We start from the raw sequence: 20,770 nt of genomic DNA on the forward strand, positions 1-20,770 counted from the left end.
GTTGGATGTTTCTGCTTTCTGTCTGCTACCCCTTCCTTGCCCTTTGCTCAATACAATACTTGTTCTTATTAATTTCTCTCGTCCTGGCCATTGTGAAATCCTATGTTGGTCGCCATTAACCCCTAGGCGCGTACATACCAGTGGCGCAGCCTTGTTTGGCATATTTGGTGTTTTTATTTATTTAGTTATACTTGTAAATAGAACTTATGACAATGATTTATTTTATTTTGCCTTAAATCCAATTATGTGCCTAGAGGCTGGGAATAATTTGCTGGTACATTGTATTGTTTACTGGGGGATTACACGTTGTCTGAATCTTCTGGGAATTTTTGAGCTCTGCGTTTCTGTTCAGTGTTGTAGTTGGATATTGATGCATGCTGTTGACTTTTATTTTATTTTTTTTAATTTTATTTTACTTGTTGTAGGGAGGTGTGATTTTACATATGGGGTACGCTATATCTACAAAAATCTGTGCATGTAATCGGTCCATGTAGGAGCCCTAGCAAGAAGAGAATGGCACTTCCTATATATGCGTCTAGGAGATATTGGGGTGCACTTCAGGTTCCGAAGCCAAACAGTGAGAAGTATACAAGGCACTCCCAAGACGATTTGAAGAAATATATATTCATGTGCGTAACAAAACGTGGCATGGCAGCCCCCATACAGCGGTGGATTCCGTGTCTGACAGCCCACACAGCGTTTTCCCTCACATATGTGCTACTGAGGAAGGTCCACATAGGACCGAAAACGTTTTGTTACGCACATGAATAAATATTTCTTCAAATCATCTTGGGAGTGCCTTGTATACTTTTCATGTAGGAGCCCTGTGGAGTCCCAAAACACAATGATGGGTTAATTAGCTTCTTTGAAACTGACTGAAGCCCCCCGTGCACCACTAGATGGCTATTAGCTAGAGTTGACTCAGTACCTAACTATTCGTAGTCGCTATACTCATAACGAGTACTGTCTACAACTCGTGAATTCGTTCCGAATAGCATGTGCAATGCAAGTCAATGGGGAAAACTCGAAAAGTAACGAGTAACCAGAATTCCGCACTATTTGCTACTCGCACGAATAGTACGGCATTTGGGTGACTCATTACTTTGCAAGTTTTTCCCCATTGACTTGCATTGCACACGCTATTCAGAACGAATGCGCGAGTATTAGAAAGTACTAGTTATGAGTGTAGCAAGTACGAATAGTTAGGTACTCGCTCAACTCTACTATTAGCCAAATAAAGGTTCTGCCACTCATTTGTATGGCAGTTATTTGGGCTAGAGATGAGTGGACCCATGGAAGTTCGGTTCGGTGGCAGCCGGACTTTAGATAAAGTTCGATTTGGAACCCGGACTTGACGTGAATAAGTAAGGGGACGTCTCATAGATGCCTTCCATTACTTATCTAAGGCTTATTGGCAGGTGTGGGCTGTTATTAATCCCTTATTACTCTGATTGCTACTGCAACAAGACAATCGGAATGAGGCAGGTAAAATTCTGAGATTGTTCATCTAATGGATGCTACAATCCTGGGCGTCTGCAGGCTCCTACTTTTATGCTGAGGGGCCCAATTAGCATAGGTTTCCCCAGCCTGAAAATACCAGTTCCCAGCTGCCAGCTTTGGTTAGCACAGCATTTCCAAGCTGACCTATTCCTTTTATTAGAAATTCTAAAAGAAAGAAATTTTTAAGCTCATGGGGCATATAAAACAATCTATTTTTCTAAAATAGCACAATTATCATTCTTCTATGAATGGACAAGCTTCTGCACATGCCTTCCACCCCTCCGTTCATTCTGAATGGAGATAGCCAGAGTACTGCTCTCTTACCTCTGATTCACCCTAAAAAAATGTCTAGAATGATGACATGCATTTCAACAAAACCTATCAGTGCCCCTTTCTTGGGATCAGTAGGGGTCCAATTTACTGAACCCCCATTGATCTGCAGAAGAAACATGTTAAACGAAATATCTCTGCAGTGCAAAATGAAAAATAGCTGCAGAATTGGAGGAGCTCATAGATTTTTCAAGGTATTTAACTCAATTTTTTTGAGCAAATAACAGGTCCTCTTTAATGTTTTAGAGTCGTTCTCTTAAAATGTTTTTCATTAAGTATAAAAAAAAGTGAATGGCCATCATTCTAAATAAGCTTTCCACTTGTAAACTACTGTACAGTTTTATTGCAGCTTTTCAAATTATGAATCATGGTTCCAAAAATAAATTAAAGAGCCTGAAATAATGAATCACTTTGTGTGTGAAGTTCACTCATCTCTACACACCAGCAATAATGAGGGAGTCATTGACTGATATCAACATATGTGTCATATAAACTCCCCTCTACCTTAGAGCAATGCCAAATAAACCCACTGACTTTAGTGGGACAGGCTGACCTACCAATGTGTATGGGGCTTTCTTATTTTTTTGGTTTTTTTGACAGGTGTTGTTGGGGGAAAAATGGACCAAGCATGAAAAATTCAATGCTTAATCTGTCTGTTCCCAACAAGAGATAAACCACCATCAGAAGTGTCTTTCTGTAGTTTGTAACCCTTTCCTCACTGAAAGCACATCTACTCTCCACCAAACTATGCCACCTGCTCTCCACCAAACTATGCTTGCATGTGTATGGGAGCATTGTAAGAAATAGCTGATCAGTCTAAGGGCAGATGCAAACGACAGTTTTCTTTTCATTCTTTCTCTATACATACCGGGAAAACACTGATGGTATAAATGGACGAACTGATGACACACTGATCCAAAACACTGATGACTCAGTATTGCTTTTATACTGATGTGTGAATGAGGACTAAAGGCCCCGTCACACGCAGCGATATCACTAGTGAGCGTACCTGCGTCCGTCGTTTGTGTCACGGGCAAATCGCTGCCTGTGGCGCACAATATCGTTCGGAGCCGTCACACGGACTTACCTGCCTAGCAACGTCGCTGTGGCTGGCGAACTGCCTCCTTTCTAAGGGGGCGGTTCGTGCGGCATCACAGCGGTGTCACTAAGTGGCCGCCCAATAGAAGTGGAGGGGCAGAGATGAGCGGCCGTAACATCCCGCCCACCTCCTTCCTTCCTCATTGACGGCGGCCGCAGGTAGGCTGTTGTTCGTCGTTCCCGGGGTGTCACATGTAGCGATGTGTGCTGCCACGGGAATGACGAACAACCTGCGTCCTGAACAATCAACGATTTTTTTAAAATGAACGACGTGTCAACGATGGACGATTTGGTGAGTATTCTCCATCGTTAACGGTCGCTCATTGGTGTCACATGCAACGACGTCGCTAACGATGCTGGATGTGCGTCACGGAATCCGTGACCCCGACGTTAGATACGTTGTTGCGTGTGACAGGGCCTTTAGTCTGATTTGTTGCTATGGTTGGTTATTATTGGGATATGGTGGGCTTAAAACTATTTTTGGAAATCACCAATTTTGGAGTGGTATTGTTTGAGCCAAAAGCCAAAGTTTATTCTAGGACTCATTGTTTTTTCCCAATAGTCATCCCCCGCTTGTTAGACAATGATGGCATATTATGGATCGTCATCATTCGGCACCTGTGATCAGTAGTATTTTCTACATTATAGGCACTGAATGAGTAGAATACATGGAGCACTTTATTTGTTTCTTCAGTATTTGGTAAAAAACATCTGCTCCCAGTGACTCAGACTTCTACAGAAACCGGTTAATAATGCAGCAATTTGGTCCTGTGCCAGGTCGCACTAGACAGCTGTGCTTCATCGACTGTACTTACGGTACCAACCACTAATTATTGTTGTAACCTTTGTTAGAAGGTTAGAAAAACTCGGCACGGTGTTAGATTTCCTATTTCACCGTGTTTTCTTTATTTTTGCATTTCAGGTAACGGTATTAATTATGATCTTGCTAAAACGACAGTCATAAATCTTTTCATATGGCTTACTTTCAAGATGTCATTGAAATGGTCTCATTACTATAACCCCTAGACACCGGGCCTTATAACGAGACACTTTAACAGGTCGTTTTGTCCCGCAGTGACGATGGCGTAACCTTGGTTCATTTTAGGTATGCTCGATGGAAATGGAAAAATATTAAAAACAGAAGCACCTCTAAAAAATATAATTGTATTTTATAGGGTTCAAGTAAATGCCAATGCCCGATTTATTTTTACTGTGGCGTATTCGTTTTTATAACGGCTTTATATTTAAAGTGCAATCAACCATAAAATTTAAAGAAAATTATAAGGTCATGTGAGACTTTGAGAGGTCGTCTTCTATAAATTTGTAAAAACTATTAATTCTTAGTTACATCTGTCACCTATACGTCTTCTGGCAGATGCGATGGGGAGAGCGTTGCTCTATAAATTGGTGATTATTTTATTTGAACAGTGGATATGTTAAAAAGTGAGAGAATGGGATACACGGGACGCCACAGTTTCAATATGGTGCATTGGGGTTCACGAGCTTCAAGCTAAGCCACAGTCTATCAGTATTTGATGGAGGCTCCTGTTTTACGCTATATTCATATGTCCAGTAATCATTTATTAGAACGAATCCAGCAGCAATCCGTTGGCAAAAAAATTGTTAAAAAACTTTTTGATCCGTTTGGAAAAAATTGATCTTTGCAGGATCCGTTTTAAGATGGGAGTCTACGGAAAACAGATCCATTAACCAATTGCTAGTTATCTTCTTCCATTTGAAACTGATCCAGTAAGCAAATAACTGATCCTTTACAGATGTAAGTAAAGCAGATGGCTAAATAGATACCTCATATTTCATTTTATAAGATGCACTGGATTATAATACGTACCCCAAATTTAGCAAAAAAAAAATAATATGGGGTTCATTTTATAAGCTTATAATCCGGTGGTGTCTTACCGGGGTGGTGACGGCAGTGGTGGTGGAGCGAGGTCACAGGAGGCAGTGGGCGGTGCTGGAGTAGGGGGATGCTGCAGGTGGTGCGGCGGGTATCCCTGATGCTCGCTACTGGCAGGAACCTCCAGAAACTGTCGGCGGTGTGGGCTTCAAAGGAATTTCCCCCGGAGTTAGTGCGTGCGTAGATTGAGCTATCGGCTCAATGACAAGCCAAGATCTCATCTGCACACGTGCCACTTCCAGGCACCATTTTCCTCGAGTTCGCTTTTGGGAGATCAATGGACTGTGTGCAGATGAGATCTTGAGTTGAGAGTTCAATCTGCGCACGCGCCGACTCCGGGCGCCTTTATTTAAAGCCTACACCGCCGATATTTTTAGGATGGCCCCTTCCTCACCCCCACAGCGAGCACAGCCCAATATCAGTACCAGTACCACCCGCAGCATCTCCACCACCCACAGAACAGCGCACAGTTCGCGGCATCACCCCCGCCTCCTGTGACCCCCTCTCCACCATCCTCCGGTAACTTACATTTGGCTTACAAGACGCACCCCCCATTTTCCTACCAAATTTTTGGGAGGAAAAGTGCATCTTATAATCTGAAAAATACGGTATGTTTTTCATAGACTCCAGAGCTTAAAAATAAAAACAATCCTGCAAAAATCAATTTTTTCAAAACAGGCAAAATAAAAATTGTTTTCACAATTTTTTTGCCAACAGATCCGTTCTAACAGATGATTACTGGTAATGATGAGTCAGTTTCAAAATACTCGGATTCGCGATACTCGTAACGAGTACTGTCTAATACTCGCGTATGCATTCCGCATACTGTGTGCAATGCAAGTCAATCGGGAATACTCGCAATGTAATGAGTAACCCGAATGCTGTACTATTCGCTACTCGCACAAATAGTGCGGCATTCGGGTTACTCATTACATTGTGAGTATTCCCCATTGCACACGCTATTCGGAATGCATACGCGAGTATTAGACAATACTCGTTACGAATATCGCGAATCCGAGTATTCCGAAACGCGCTCATCATTAATTACTGGACATGTGAACTCACCCATACATAAATGCTCAATGTGAGGTCTAAGGGGTACTTTACATGCTGCGACATCGCTACCGATATATCATCGGGGTCACGTCGTTAGTGACGCACATCCGGCGCCGGTAGCGACATCGCAGCGTGTAACACTAATGAGCGACGATCCATGATCGCAAAATCGTTCCAAAGCGGGGATTGTTGACACGTCGTTAGTGACGCACATCCGGCGCCGGTAGCGACATCGCAGCGTGTAACACTAATGAGCGACGATCAACGATCGCAAAATCGTTCCAAAGCGGGGATTGTTGACACGTCGTTCATTTCCTTAATATCGCTGCTGCCACCGGTACAATGTTGTTCGTCGCTCCTGCGGCATCACACATCGCTATGTGTGACACCGCAGGAGCGACGAACATCTTCTTACCTGCATCCACCGGCAACGCAGAAGGAAGGAGGTGAGCGGAATGTTACGTCCCGCTCATCTCCGCCCCTCCACTTCTATTGGCCGGCCGCTTAGTGACGCCGCAGTGACGTCGCTATGACGCCGAACGCACCTCCCCCTTGAGGGAGGGATTGTTCGGCGGTCACAGCGACGTCGCTGACCAGGTATGTGCGTGTGATTCTGCCGTAGCGATAATTTTCGCTACGGCAGCGAGCACCAAATGACGCACGAGCGACGGGGACGGGAGCTATCGCTCTCGACATCGCTAGTAATGGTTAGTGATATCGCAGCGTGTAAAGCACCCCTAAGACTTTGGTGCTAGTAAAGAGAAAATGAAGATGTTTAGGTACAACGTTTAATTTTTATAAACCATTATATCATTTTTATGACATACCCTAATATAAAGTGGAGAAATCCATTGAATTACATTTTTTTTTACATTTCTGTTCACATTTGTCTCTTTATGACTTTTCCCGGACCAAATACCTCTGTCACCAATGGCATACACAAACACCAGTCAGCGGTGAGACATGACCTTCTACAGTTCTCCACCAAAGTAACATTTACAGCCGAGTTAATGGCTTCTGGCTGGTAACAGCAGACATTTCAAATAAATACCGTTCCTTTATGTTTCGGAGTGTTACTGTCCTTTTATTACATGGTACATTTAACGTGCTAAACTTTATCCAGTTCCAAATACTGTAGGCTGTGATCCTCAATTTCTGCTAGTAAAATATCTGATCTCTGCCACCTCATTATACGCCGCATTCACATACAAAAGATCTTACGATCCGAATAAATTGCAGAACGTAGCGGAACGCAAGATTGAAAAGTGTAGGAAGCACTCCTCTGTGATATACGGTCCGCCGCGGACATTTAACTTATTACGACACTCCATCGAACATTTTTTTTTACATTTTTTTTCATGGTTAAAAGCGGCAGTTCTCAGACTGAAAAGCTAAATATAATTTGGTTTTAGTAAAAAATGTTCTATAGTTATGATAATAGTGGAACTTGGCAGCCAAACAGCTAATAAATTGCCCACTCCACAAACGTGACTGGAAAGTATAGACTATTTTACTGTGTGCTTTAACATGTGGCGGTGCATGCTAGACCTCTCTTTGTCTTTTCCAGTGGAAAAACTAACGTTTTTTTTTTTTGTTAACTGAACCCTTGTGGGAATTTTTTGAAGTAAAAAGTGAAATAATTCCATTTTTCGATGCCAAGAATATTTTTTTTTTCGGCTTCTATTTTATTCCCTCGCAAACCAAATTATCGATTAATGGGGCATCTCACGGCAAATTCAGCAAAGGTGTTTTTTTTACCCTCCAGTCAGAGGTTAAATCAATAGTTATTGGTTGGAAGCAAAGAGTACAGTTGATGAATAACATCTGTTTTATACTTGCGGGCCACAACGCCCATTTCAATGACATTTTTAACTCTTGCCGGTTTCACACGACCCAATATACTTACTACAACAAATGTAAAGATGCTTTTAAAGCAAGTAATCAAGTGAGCTTTATCGTTCTAAGACAGAAACTATTACATGAAGGAAGTTATTCTCCCTAAATTTAACATCACTAATTATGCTCTGGGGACTCAGCTTACCACTCATCTCTCCAGCCCCTGTTCTCTACACCCTCACCCATCCAGCCCTCGTGACTTCTTCTGATTCCTGCCAAAAGATGACATCATGACATCACGAATAGTGATGGGCGAATAGTAACTATTCGTGTTTGGATTATTTGTAGCAAATCCCAAAGTACTATTTTGGTATTCGTCATGAATAACGAACCTAATGCAAGTCAGTGGGGAATCTGAGGACTTTTCTTGCCGTGATGAATACTGGACTAGTACTCGGTATTCTGTAAGCATACTACTATTCGCCTATCTCTAGTCACGACGTGCACATGATTTTGCAAATCTGATAATGAAGATGAAGATGAAGATGATGAGGCCCTGGGAGATTTTGCAAATTTTCCAGGGCCTCATCAGATCAGGAAACTCCCAGCTCAATGTGAGAGGCTAGGGAATTTTAGCGGAGCAGCGAGGATCAAAAGATAGACCAGACGGGTGACAGTGAAGAGCGGGTGACAGTGAAGAGCGAATTGCCAGAAAGTTGAGCAGTAAGGTGATTATGTGTTTTTTAACCCCTTCTATTTTTGTTTTTTCACCTCTTCTTTCAAGAGCCATAACGTTTTTATTTTTCCTTTTTTTGTGGGACAAGTTGTACTTTTGAATGACACCATTCATTTTACCATATAGTGTATTGCCAAATGGGGGAAAAAAACAATTTTTGGTCGGTTTTTATTTCCAAAGTTCACTGTATGGTAAAACTAACTGGAAATATGATTCCCCAGGTCAGTACAAGTATGTAGATACCGAACATGTATAGTTTTCTTTCAATTAAAGTAGTAAAAAAAAAAATCTGAAGTTTATAATAAAAAAAAGTATATTTTGGCACTATTTTTAGGGAACCGTAACATTTTTATTTTTCAGGATCTGGGGCTAAGTCATTTTATTTTTTGCACCCTAAGCTGATGTTTTTACTGATATCTTTTTTGTGTAGATGTGATGTTTTGATCGCTTCTTATTGCATTTTATTGCAAAAGAAGCCAAAAAAAAGGAATTCTAGTGTATTGATTTTTTTTGTTACGCTGTTTACCGATTGGATTAATTTATTTTATATTTTGATAGATCAGATATTTGTGAACACAACAATACCAAATATGTGTATTTTTTTGGTTTTTTTTCCAATGGGGCAAAAGGGGGTGACTTGAACTTTTCTGTTTTTTTGATTTTTGTAAAACATTTTTTTAACCTTTTTTACTCTTTTTACTAGTCCCCTTATTAGCAGTGCTCTGTACCGCAGAAATGCTCAGCACCTATGAACACCGGCCTGCAGCTGGCGTTCACAGGAAGTTCATCATAACAGACTCAGGGGTCATCAACTAACCTCTGGCTGTCATGACAGCCAATTGGTGCACCATAATCATGCCACAGGGCTACCGATGGGAGTGGGGAATGATGTGCTCCCTGCCAGCGCATGTTAAATCCCGCTGTCAGAGATTGGCGGGATTTAACTGGTTAATAGCCGAGGGTGAAGCTCCTATCCATCCACAGCTGTTAGAGGCACATGTCGGCTAATCAGATCAGCCAATATGTGCAGGGAAAAATGTGGGTTCAGTTTCATGAGCCAACTTCAAAAGCAGGGAGACTGATTAGGACGTACCAGTACGTTCTAGGTCAGTAAAGGGTTAAGCTTTCAATGGCCCTTTATGGTTCAAAAGTCCACATGTAAGTTAAATACTAAAAATCTGCATTTTGGCAAATTTGAGTATAATTTATTCCCCTCAAATATATTCACTCATTTCTACTAGAAAACACATCTTCAGCGCTGTTTTAATACCTGGTTCATGCTTCTTTAGAAGTTGCTTTTAACCAGTGCTCAGCAATCCCTATACTGTATTCAAGCCATCAGAGTATGGGTGGATGAGGAGCGTAAAGTCTCAGACAGGGAAAGTCCCATACTCTGATTGTTTCAATATAGTGTGCAGATCTCGCTGCAGCAGCAGTTTAAAGAAGCTTATAAAGGAGCGTGAAGTGGATGTTGAATCAACACTGCAACATAGTAATTGGGAGAGACGTAAGCAAAATAAGGTAATGAAGAAAATTACAGAATTTAATAGTTTAGTTATTCCATAAACCTAGCTTTTATTTACTTTTTTAACTTTTAGTGTTTTTTTTTTTCTTTAAATACATGTAACTCTCACACCTAGTGTAGGAGCAGCGAGCAGGGTTAGTGGACACACTGGACAGTAGACGGGACCCGGGCCTACCCATTAGTGGGAGGGGCTTAACTAAGCACCCTCCGCAAGGCGGATACCAGGTATCATTCCCAGGGCAGTGACAGAACTGTGGCAGCTGACACCCAGAACAGGAGACAGACTCGGGTAGAGGCACAAGTACAAGCAGGTACAGGACGGTTGGCTGTGGCAGTCAGACATGTATGGTGGGCACAGCAGGAACAGATAGATATGGGAAGGCACGTATAGGTGACGGACACAGAGATAACAGGGTAAGAGCTCGGGACCTGACAACTAGCTAGCAGATTGGTATCCAAACTAACTAAGGACACTGTGCAGGCCCCTCCCCTAATGGGAGGGAGCCTTAAATACATAGTGCCTCTACGCCATAGGCAGAGAGGCATTTCCTGGAAATAGCATGCCTGCCCTTTAAGTGGGAGACCTTGGCTGCATGCATAGGCCCCGGGAGGGGAAGGAGGTAGCAGCACACATCGACAGTCTGGGGGTGCAGGGGAGGATGCGACCCGGCTGGGGAGGCAAGTCCCTGCAGGGTCGCCGGTGCTACAATAAGTCTACCTATAAAAATGTCCATTATAGCTTGTAAAATGGGCTGACACCTCCTGTTCCCTGTGGCTCACTTTTCAGCTTTGATAAGTCAATAGATTTAAAAGACTTTATAGGGGTATTTATTCCAATCTATGACTTTCGTGGCATATTTATAGGATATCTCAGGAATCCTTCAGCAGTAATACTTTTGGGAGGCAATGGAAGACTTCTGCGGCACCGTGGAGATTGGAAACTCATCTGTGAATCCGGTTGGTCTTCCTTTTTTCACGAATCCTCTTGGACAGTTTGCAAGTTTGCGTTAACATCTTGGCTGAAATGCCTACTATCATCAAGGCTGTCAATTATTTTTTTAATATCTATTGAAGATATTATGGCAGAGATATTCATTCCAAGAAATCAATTCAATTTGCTAGATTTAAATGGAACGCTATTATTAAATTGCACAGTGAGTGAAAGCTGAATATTTCGACAACTACATTTTGAGATTTTTTTTTTCAATTAGTAAATCACTCTCAAGTTTATATCACATAAATTGTTAATATCAACTGAAAACAATCAAAATATTGGCAGGAACAGAGATGTAATGATAAGAACGTTCCGCTCCTGATAATATCTGAAACCAAACTATGTCAAATATGTAATTGTTAACTCACAATACAGTAAGAACTTCAAGTAGAGGCCAAACTCACCACAAAAATGTGTAAAAAATTGAGAATAAAATAGTGATATATAATTTTTATTTTGACACTAATTGCTTAAAGGGTGGTCCATTCCATCTCTACCATTCTATGATTCTATGACTATATGAAGAATAGAAGTTCCCCCTATCTATAGAATATTGGATTATTTCCTGATTGTTGAGGATCTGACTCTGAAGAACTCTGTCTGAATGGAGAAGAGGTCGAGCTCAGCCATCTCCGGTAACCTTATAAAAAATCAATGAAGTAGAGGCGCACACACTTAGCCTCCTATCCATTCAAGCAAGGCTCTTCAAAGCCCAGTTCTTGAGACCCAACGGTGGGACCCCAAGCTATTGGGTAGTCATCCTTTCTCTTAGGCCTCTTTCAGACGTTCGTGAAAATGACGCACGTTTTTCATGGACGTTTCAAAGGTGCGTATTTACCTCCATGCGCTGTGTTTATGTTATCCGTGATTACACATGGAGAACAGGAACTTTCTGCTCACCTGTCCCTGGCGTCGCTGTCCGTGGTGCTGATCTACTGTCTCCGGTCCTGCCGACTCCCCGCTGCTGCTGTTTCCGGCCCACAGTGGAGTGAATAGGTGATGAGCATAATGAGTGGGGGTCGGAAGCAAGTGACAGCAGCAGCAGAGACAGCAGTGCTGGAGAAGTTGAGTATAGAAATTCATTTTATTTCACAGGCACGTGTGTTTTCTCCAGTGCATGTCACACGGATCACATCCGTGCGGTCCATGTGCGGTCCGTGTGACACCCGTGATGCCGGAGAAACACGGTCATGTCTACGTGTGGAGCACACGGGCACACGTATGCTCCACACGGACACACGGTCCATGGCAAAACACGCACGTGAGCGCAGACCCATTGAGTTTAATGGGTCTACGTGTGCCCGTGTCTCCAGCACGTGAGGAAACGGACCAAACACGTACCGGAGACACAGACGTGTAAAGGGGGCCTTAATGATAGTGGGTAACTTCTAATCTTGGTTCAAACCCTTTAAACCCTTTCCTGATGGGTTTTCATCTCTTCCCCTTTGAGACCCAGCTAAGTGCTCCTTACGTTCAGCTGCTGATTATCAGTATCCCCTTGTGGTTAAACACTCCCATCTTCCCTGGACTGGTGCTGCTGATATTATTCAGCTCATTCAACCTCTGGTTGCAAGCAGGTGGCTTGCACTCATCTGTGGTATTGTTGCTGAAGCTTTGCTGAACTTCTACCTGAGTCATCTGTTGATACGTAGTTCATGCATTTTCCCCCTGTGTGTCCTCCTTGTGTCTTCCTTTAGCATTTAGTGGGTTTGATGAAGCGCTCATCCTATTTGTTCCCTATTTATTTATATACAATAAAAGGAAATATGGAAGGGATTACAGAATCGAAGAAGCACTTGTCTTTTCTGGTTATACATAAGACGAGCAGCAGCACTCAATGTCAAGCAGCAGCTGCAAAAGCAAACAAGATTTTAGGCTATATAAAAAGAAAGTTTAAATCCCGTGATCCCAATGTAATATCACCCCTCTATCAATCAGTGGTAAGGCCACATCTAGGATATTGGATTAAGTTTTGGACTTCACATTCTAAAACTGAAGTTAGAGTCAGTTTAAAGGCAAGAAACAAGATTATTATATAGGATGGAAGGCCAGTCCAGTAATGAGAGGTTTGAAATGTTGGGCTTGTTTAGTTTAGAAAAAGACGCCTCAGAGGTAATTTCATTTATATGTATAAATACATGTGTGGTGAATACAAAGGACTGACGCAGGTCATTGCAAAGGACTAGGAACATTGGGGGGGAGGTGATTCTGGATGCTAAACAGGAAAGGGTACTTTTCAGTAAGAGCAGACAGACTGAGGAATGCCCAAATGCAAGAAGCAGTAATGGCGGATACTATATTAAAATTTCAGAAAAGGTCTGGTTACTTTTCTTACAATAACTGTCATTGTGGGCTATAAATAATCTAGTGATAGAAAATATATAACTGGTCGAGAAAAGTTGAACTTTATGGACCTTTGTATTTCTTTAAAGGGAACTAATCATCAGGATTTTTGTATATAACCTAAAGCCAGTGCTATACGGGCACTATCAGGCTGATTCTATACATACCTGTAGTGGTCAGCTCGGATGTATAGGTTTTTTAAATCCAACAAAGTAAAGTTTATAAAATCAGCAACGTCTTGAGTGACAGCAGCTGAGGATCAGATAATATCTGGGGGGTATTCATAGTTATCCCCTCCCTCTGATAGAATTAGCATAAGTATTATACAAACGATTCACTTTGTCTGTTGCAGGACCTGTGTGAGGTCATACCCATGTGACCAGAAGGGGCAGGGCCTCAGCCAACAAAGCTGGATACCAGGTCACATGGGTATGACCTCACACAGGTCCTGCAACAGACAAAGTGAATCGATTTGATTGCATAATACTTATGCTAATTCTAAGGGAAGGGATAACTATGAATATATTATCTTCTCCTCAGCTGCTGTCACTCAAGAAGCTGATGATTTTATAAACTTTACTTTTTTTGGATTTCTAAACCTAAACATTTAAGCTGACCACTACAGGTATGTATAGAATCAGCCTGATAGTGCCAGTATAGCACTGGCTTTAGCTTATATACGAAAATCCTGGTGATTAGATCCCTTTAAGCTCTGTAACTCTGCCCTCCAGCCTCTGAACGTCCTGGCTGGAGTGGGTGTGGATGCTCTTGGTTGATTGGAAGCTCAGACCTGCAGCATTGTCACTCTGCTGCCTGATAGTAGTGGTCCCTTTGACATTAGGCATTAAAAAACCCAAAAAAACAAGGATAGGAGAATAGGGCAGATAGAAATGGCAAGTAATTTGCAAACTTGCTTAATTTTTCATTGTCTACCATTCTCCACCTTTTTTTTTAAACATGAGAATAATCTTTTAATTAAAGGGCTTGTTCACCTTTAGTTTTTCTTGGATTTTTTAATAGCCAGGCATATTGACAAATAGGAAAAAAAAATCACCTTGCTCAGCTTACTGATTCCCGCCATTCCTTACATAGAGGAACCGGTGTCCCCTCCCAACTTTGTGCATCACCTGTCTGCAGGCAGCCAATCACTGCCACAGGGTGGGGTATATAACCGCTGCAGCAGTCACATGTCTGTATGACAGGAACAGGATTCACAGAGTCGCTTCGTTCAGTGATTTCCGCTGCTATCGTGCACATTTATGCCAAAAGATAATGCACTGAGGCTGGAGCCTGGATACCATTAGGAAAGGAGTGGAGGGGGATCAGTAAGGTGAATATGATAGTTTTTTACAATTAACTTTTTTTTTTTTTGCTTTTTTTTAATTAGTTACTAAAAAAACTTTTAAATATGTAAATATGCAACTAATTTCCAAATTTCAGTTGCTATAAACTGTCAGGATCCGGTATCGATCCATCTGCATAACATAATTTCCCCTTTCCAAGAATCTCCAAATAACTTTTTTTTTTTAGACTTGAGAGCCGACTTAGAAAGAATGGATATAAAAATCACAAATACTTTATAATAACATCTCCCCGGTGGACAACTGGGATCAGACTAACAAAACATGTCATTCTTTCTCTATTAGCAATGAAGGCACACCTTGTTTTATGCTGCAAGCCTTGCCTTTCTCTGCTCTTATTCCACTTTAACAAGACGTCTGAGGCTCCGTCTGAGCAGTGAACTTTTGGCTATTAAAACAGCGGCTTATTGGCCCGTTTTCTTAGCATGAGCACGGTACAATCTATATAGTCTTTATGGCTCATCTCAGTCAGACACATGTGGGACAGATCCCCACTCGTACCATGCAACATATGTATTTCTGGATGCAGTGATGACGCACGCGGGTCTAGTTAATGTATTTTTTTTTAAGCGAAGATCAGTTTATAACACATGAACCCTTCCAAATGTCTTCTCTCACATGTGGAAGCATATGCAAAGCAATAAATACTTTTACCTAAAAATAGAGGAGCTAAGTTATAAAATCATAACCACTTCCTCACAGGTAAAGAGCCATTTCGAGGAAATTGAAAATCTATGGAACGGATTAAACAATTCTTCATTTATATTTTTATACATTTTGGTTCTGTTTTTTCTATTGTTATAGACATGTAATGAAATCTTGAAACCACATAATACAGTATTCACAGTAACCTGATACATTTACCATAGTTTACCTGTTGGCTTTGCTATGTAGATTGGGACAATTGAGTAGAGCCATCTCACTGTATCATCTTGATTCCTGAAAACTAATAGTCAATGACATTTCTATGTCAGTTAATGAGGTATTCCCATCTCCAAGATTTTATCCCAACATCTAGTAGGTGTCATAATAAGAATATTAGCAAATCTCTCCAATTAGAAATTTAGCATAGTTCTTCTGAAAAGCTATGTCACTTACTTTATGTACAGGGTATTACAGTAGCTTAGGTATTCAAGATTACGGCCACGCATTTGGTGCTGTTTTTCCTATTATTATAGACATGTAATGAAATCTTGAAACCACATAGTGCAGCATTCACAATAACCTGACACATTTACTATAGTTTACCTGTTGGCTTTGCTGTGTAGATTGGGACAAATGAGTAGAGCCATCTCACTGTATCATCTTGATTCCTGAAAACTAATATTCTATGACATTTCTATGTAAGTTAAAGAGGTATTCCTATCTCCAAGATCCTATCCCAATATATAGTAGGTGTCATAATAAGAATATTAGCAAATCCCTCCAATTAAAAATATAGCATAGTTCTTCTGAAAAGCTATGTCACTTACTTTATGTGCAGGGCATTACAGTAGCTTTGATATTCAAGATAACGGCCACCCATTTGGTGCTGTTTTTCCTATCGTTATAGACATGTAATGAAATCTTGAAATACTGCTGTTTCAAAACCACACAAATTACAGCATTCACAATAACCTGATACATTTACTATAACTTACCTGTCGGCTTTGCTGTGTTGATTGGGACAAATGAGTAGAGTCATCTCACTTTCACATCTACATTCCTAGAGACTAATATTCTATGACATTTCTATGTAAGTTAAAGAGGTATTCCCATCTCCAAGATCGTATCCCAACATGTAATAGGTGTAATAATAAGAATATTAGCAAATCCCTCGAATTAGAAATATAGCATAATTCTTCTGAAACGCTATGTCACTTACTTTATGTGCAGGGCATTACAGTAGATTAGGTATTCAAGATTACGGCCACGCATATAGGAACAGTTAATTAGTTGCTAGTGGTCATAATCATGGTGCCTACACATGAGGCAAGTGAATACATATTTACTAGGGATGATCAAAAATCACAAATATTCAGCAATATTCGGCTTCGCGAATATTAGACGAATAGGTCGCCACTATGCGAATACTCTATGCACAATGTAAATCTATGGGAAACCCGAATAGTTGCTATTCGGCAACTATTCGGGTTTCCCATAGACTTACGTTGCACATCGAATATTCGCAAATAGTCGAATAGCGGCGACCTATTCGGCGAATATGGGCGTTGCCGAATATTTGAGGTATTCGATCATCCCTAATATTTACACTATGATAAAATGCCCACTCAAGAAAATAATTTAAAAATAAAGGTGGGGGGCTATGTAAAGAATTTATGGACTATAAATAATGGTCAAGCACCATATAAATATATAAACCTACATACGAAAAGTGCACCCGAGACCAAAAATAATTAAAAATATAATTTATTGAAATAATTATTTATTTGCAATAATTTTAATATATTTCTGTATTTTATATAATTATTTCAATATATATTTTTCATTATTTTTGGTCTCGAGTGCACTTTTCGTATTTTGGTTTATACATGAGGCAAGTGACAGCTTTTCAGCTAAACTAGGCTTCATTGGAGGTATTTGCTAATATTCTTATTATTATGACTACTATTGGGATATGATTTTGGAGATGGGAATACCTCTTTAACTCCCATTTACAGATGATCAAATCTACTAAAATGCTACTTCGCCATAGTTGAAGATAGTCAGTTGTTCACACTCAGATCTGCTCTGCTCCAGCACATCATCAATCTGCAGTGAGAAGAGCCGATTTTTTGTCAATGCACTTGTGGGGGCGTGTTCTTCTTTTCCCAGTGTGTTGCTGCTTGCCTATGATTGGTCAGTGTTAGAAAGAGGAAAAAGTACACGCCCCCAGTAAAATCTCTCTGGTAAAAAAAAAATAAAAATTAACCATTTAGATACCAAATACTTTGATCTTAATATCTCCACAACGGAGAGGTGAAATAAATATATATATTTTTTTTATTCCGTTCTTCATTGCCTATTACATCATGTGTATAGTTCAACATGAAACAATTGGTGAAAGGTCCTGTTTTATAATTAAAAAAAAATTTCTTAAAAGGGGTTGTCCACTATCGGGTTCACCCCTTTTGTAAATGAAGTTGCTCCCTTGTAAAATTAAAAAAAATAATGCATTCACCTCTCACACCAGCTCGTTTCTAGTGGTATTGGGTCTCCCATTGCTCGCCTGACATTTTTATACTACACAAGCACTGCAGCCAATCAGCGGTCGCTATTGGGCTGTTGAGCTCTCACTTCTTCCACTTGTCCATGGTTGGTTTGAAAAAAATGGGAACACAGAAGCCTAATAGTAACCACTGACTGGCTGCAGAGTTTATGTAGTATAAAAATGTCACGTGAACCCCAGGAGACTCGATACCAGCTTACTGGAATGACGTTGGTGCAGGAGGTGAGTATATGTTTGTTTGTTTTTTATTATGAGGACTACCTAATTTAAAAAGTGGTTGTCCAGGTAGTGGATAACCCCTTTAAAAAAAAGAAACACAGCAACACATCTATTCACAAGTTCTGTGCTGTTTTATAGTACAGTTCCATTCACTTCAATGTAGTTTTACATTCACACAACCATATTTTTGGAGTGCTGTCCAATGTTGACGACTTGGCCTTTTTGGATGCCTCCTCTTTTTTTGCATGGAACAAATGTCTTCTGTATTTCAGATGAGGCCCGTCTATTCAAGTCTATGGGTGCTCCAGTACAAATTGGATCCAATATGGATGAAACAATATTACATCCGATTGTTACAGATATCTTGCCATTATTAATACAGGAAATAGTTTATGGCCTTGTAAATTGTATTCACTGGTGATATATAACAACGGATAACATAAGGATGCCAATACAGATTTTTGTTTTTTTCTGGATCATTTTTTTTATATGCTTATATGATGTGATTGTTTTTTGCATACAGGTAGTCCTCGACTTACGACGTTGATCCGTTCTTACGCATCGTCATAAACCGAATTTCGACGTAAGTCGGACCACACATTCATACAGTACTGTACCATAATAACAACACAGTACTGCAAATACTTAGGCCGGCTTTGCACGCTGCGACATCGCAAGACGATGCTGCGATAGTCCCCGCCCCTGTTGCAGCAGCGATATCTTGTGATTCCTGGCGCAGCGAACATTATCGCTACGCCAGCTTCACATGCACTCACCTGTCCTGCGACGTCGCTCTGGCCGGCGACCCGCCTCCTGCCTAAGGGGACGGGTCGTGCGGCGTCACAGCGACGTCACACGGCAGGCGGCCAAAAGCAGCGGAGGGGCGGAGATGAGCGGGATGTAAACATCCCGTCCACCTTTGTCCTTCCACATTGCAGCTGGGACGCAGGTAGGAGATGTTCCTCGCTCCTGAGGCTTCATACACAGCGATGTGGGCTCCCGCAGGAACGAGGAACAACATCGTACCTGTCGCTGCACCGGCATTATGGAAATGTCGGACCCTACACCGATGATACGATAACGACGCTTTTTCGCTCGTTAATCGTATCAAAAAGGATTTGCACACTACGATATCGACTGCGACGCCGGATGTGCGTCACTTTCGATTTGACTTCACCGACATCGCACCTGCGATGTCGTAGTGTGCAAAGCCGGCCTTAGCCTATCCCTACACATATTCTAACCTTTTCTTTGATGCACTGGTATCAGATGAGTCTGGCTTACGTTTGGGAGCCATAATGAAGGGTGTTAGAAGACTCGTTTTCCTCTATACAGCACTGGACACTATTCTTCCGCTGCTGCACGTAGTTGCACGTAGAGCGTCGTATAAAGCGTCGTAACCATGAAACGATGTAACTCGAGACCGTTGTAACCCGAGGACTACCTGTATATACATTTTGTTCATTGTCCTTCAGCAATCACACATAGAGCCCCATACTGAGGCAGAAACCTCAGGCGGCGGCAGGAATGTGCTTAGACATCGTAGATCTAAAGAAAGTTAAAGCTATTTGGCAACTTGGTAATTACTAGGAGGAATACACCTGTCGCTGCGTAAATTTGCAAGGGGAAGGAAATTAAGATTCTGCCTGGAATTCCACACTCATTAAAAGGAAATTACGTTATGACATAAAGTCTAATGGATGTGGGATTATTTGGCGGGCTGTACGCTACTCGAGCAAAGGGAGTAATTGTGATGTTGCTGACATTTTTTTCCTTCGGTTCTCCCTAAAGAATTTTCTTCGGTTCTGTCTGTGGAATTTGCCTTCGACTTCCCACTTCTATATATAGAGCGAGTGAATTGCACATGCTGACCGTGAGAGGGACGAGCCCTGCCAGCAAAATCTCAGACAGTGAAAAAGCTTCTACTGGAAAATTGAGAAAGTTGATTTATTGCCGGGTTTTATAAATCTAAAGGGGCAAATTACTCGTGCTTAAAACAAAGCAACCTTAGTGTTGAAAAACAATGTAGTGCCAGACTGCTCCAAAAATGTGTGCAGTGGATGTTTTTATTGAGAACGTGGATGGGCGATGTTTCATATGAATTAATACTTGGAATAATTAAGCCACCAGTGCTGTTTCTATTCACCAGGTGTGAGAATACTCAGTCCAGATAGGGTCAGGCTCCAATTCTTCAGTCATTGGCGAAGGATTATGGGAAGTGTAGTCCAACAATATATTGTTTCGTTAAAATAAAAAAGACAGACCACATCTGGAGCAGATTTTTTAAACACAAGGTTCCAAATTTAGAAATATAGTTAGTCGACCAGGTAAAATTATTTACTAATCAGAAAGGGTTAAAAATATATAAAAAGCATCACCTAACCATTCCGATCTGCCCCTGTTTTGGCATTCAACCTTGTAAATGCCCACTTCATCAGTCACTAAATGCAATCCACCAGTTATTGGATGATCAGTGGTTCCTAACATCTCTCCGGTGTTGTAACCGAACCAAGAAGTAGAAAATGTAGGTGACCCTTGTGGAATTAAATGGAAACAGTGAGATTTGCTTTGATCTTTTTTCTCTGATTCTGAACCTTTGAAATTTTTTTTACCCCTCTCGACTATCCCTTCAAATGAGAGAAGGAAAGA

At 41.1% G+C, this 20,770-nt stretch overlaps 1 protein-coding gene across 2 annotated transcripts in view; it reads left to right on the forward strand.

Annotated features, from left to right (window-relative positions):
• The window catches only part of MKX (mohawk homeobox), a 140,192-nt gene that overhangs the window by 97,096 nt on the left and 22,326 nt on the right, over positions 1–20,770 (forward strand). The gene's annotated exons all lie outside the window — the stretch shown is intronic.

This window comes from Anomaloglossus baeobatrachus, chromosome 6 (genome assembly GCF_048569485.1).
Source record: "Anomaloglossus baeobatrachus isolate aAnoBae1 chromosome 6, aAnoBae1.hap1, whole genome shotgun sequence".
Lineage (NCBI taxonomy): Eukaryota > Metazoa > Chordata > Amphibia > Anura > Aromobatidae > Anomaloglossus > Anomaloglossus baeobatrachus.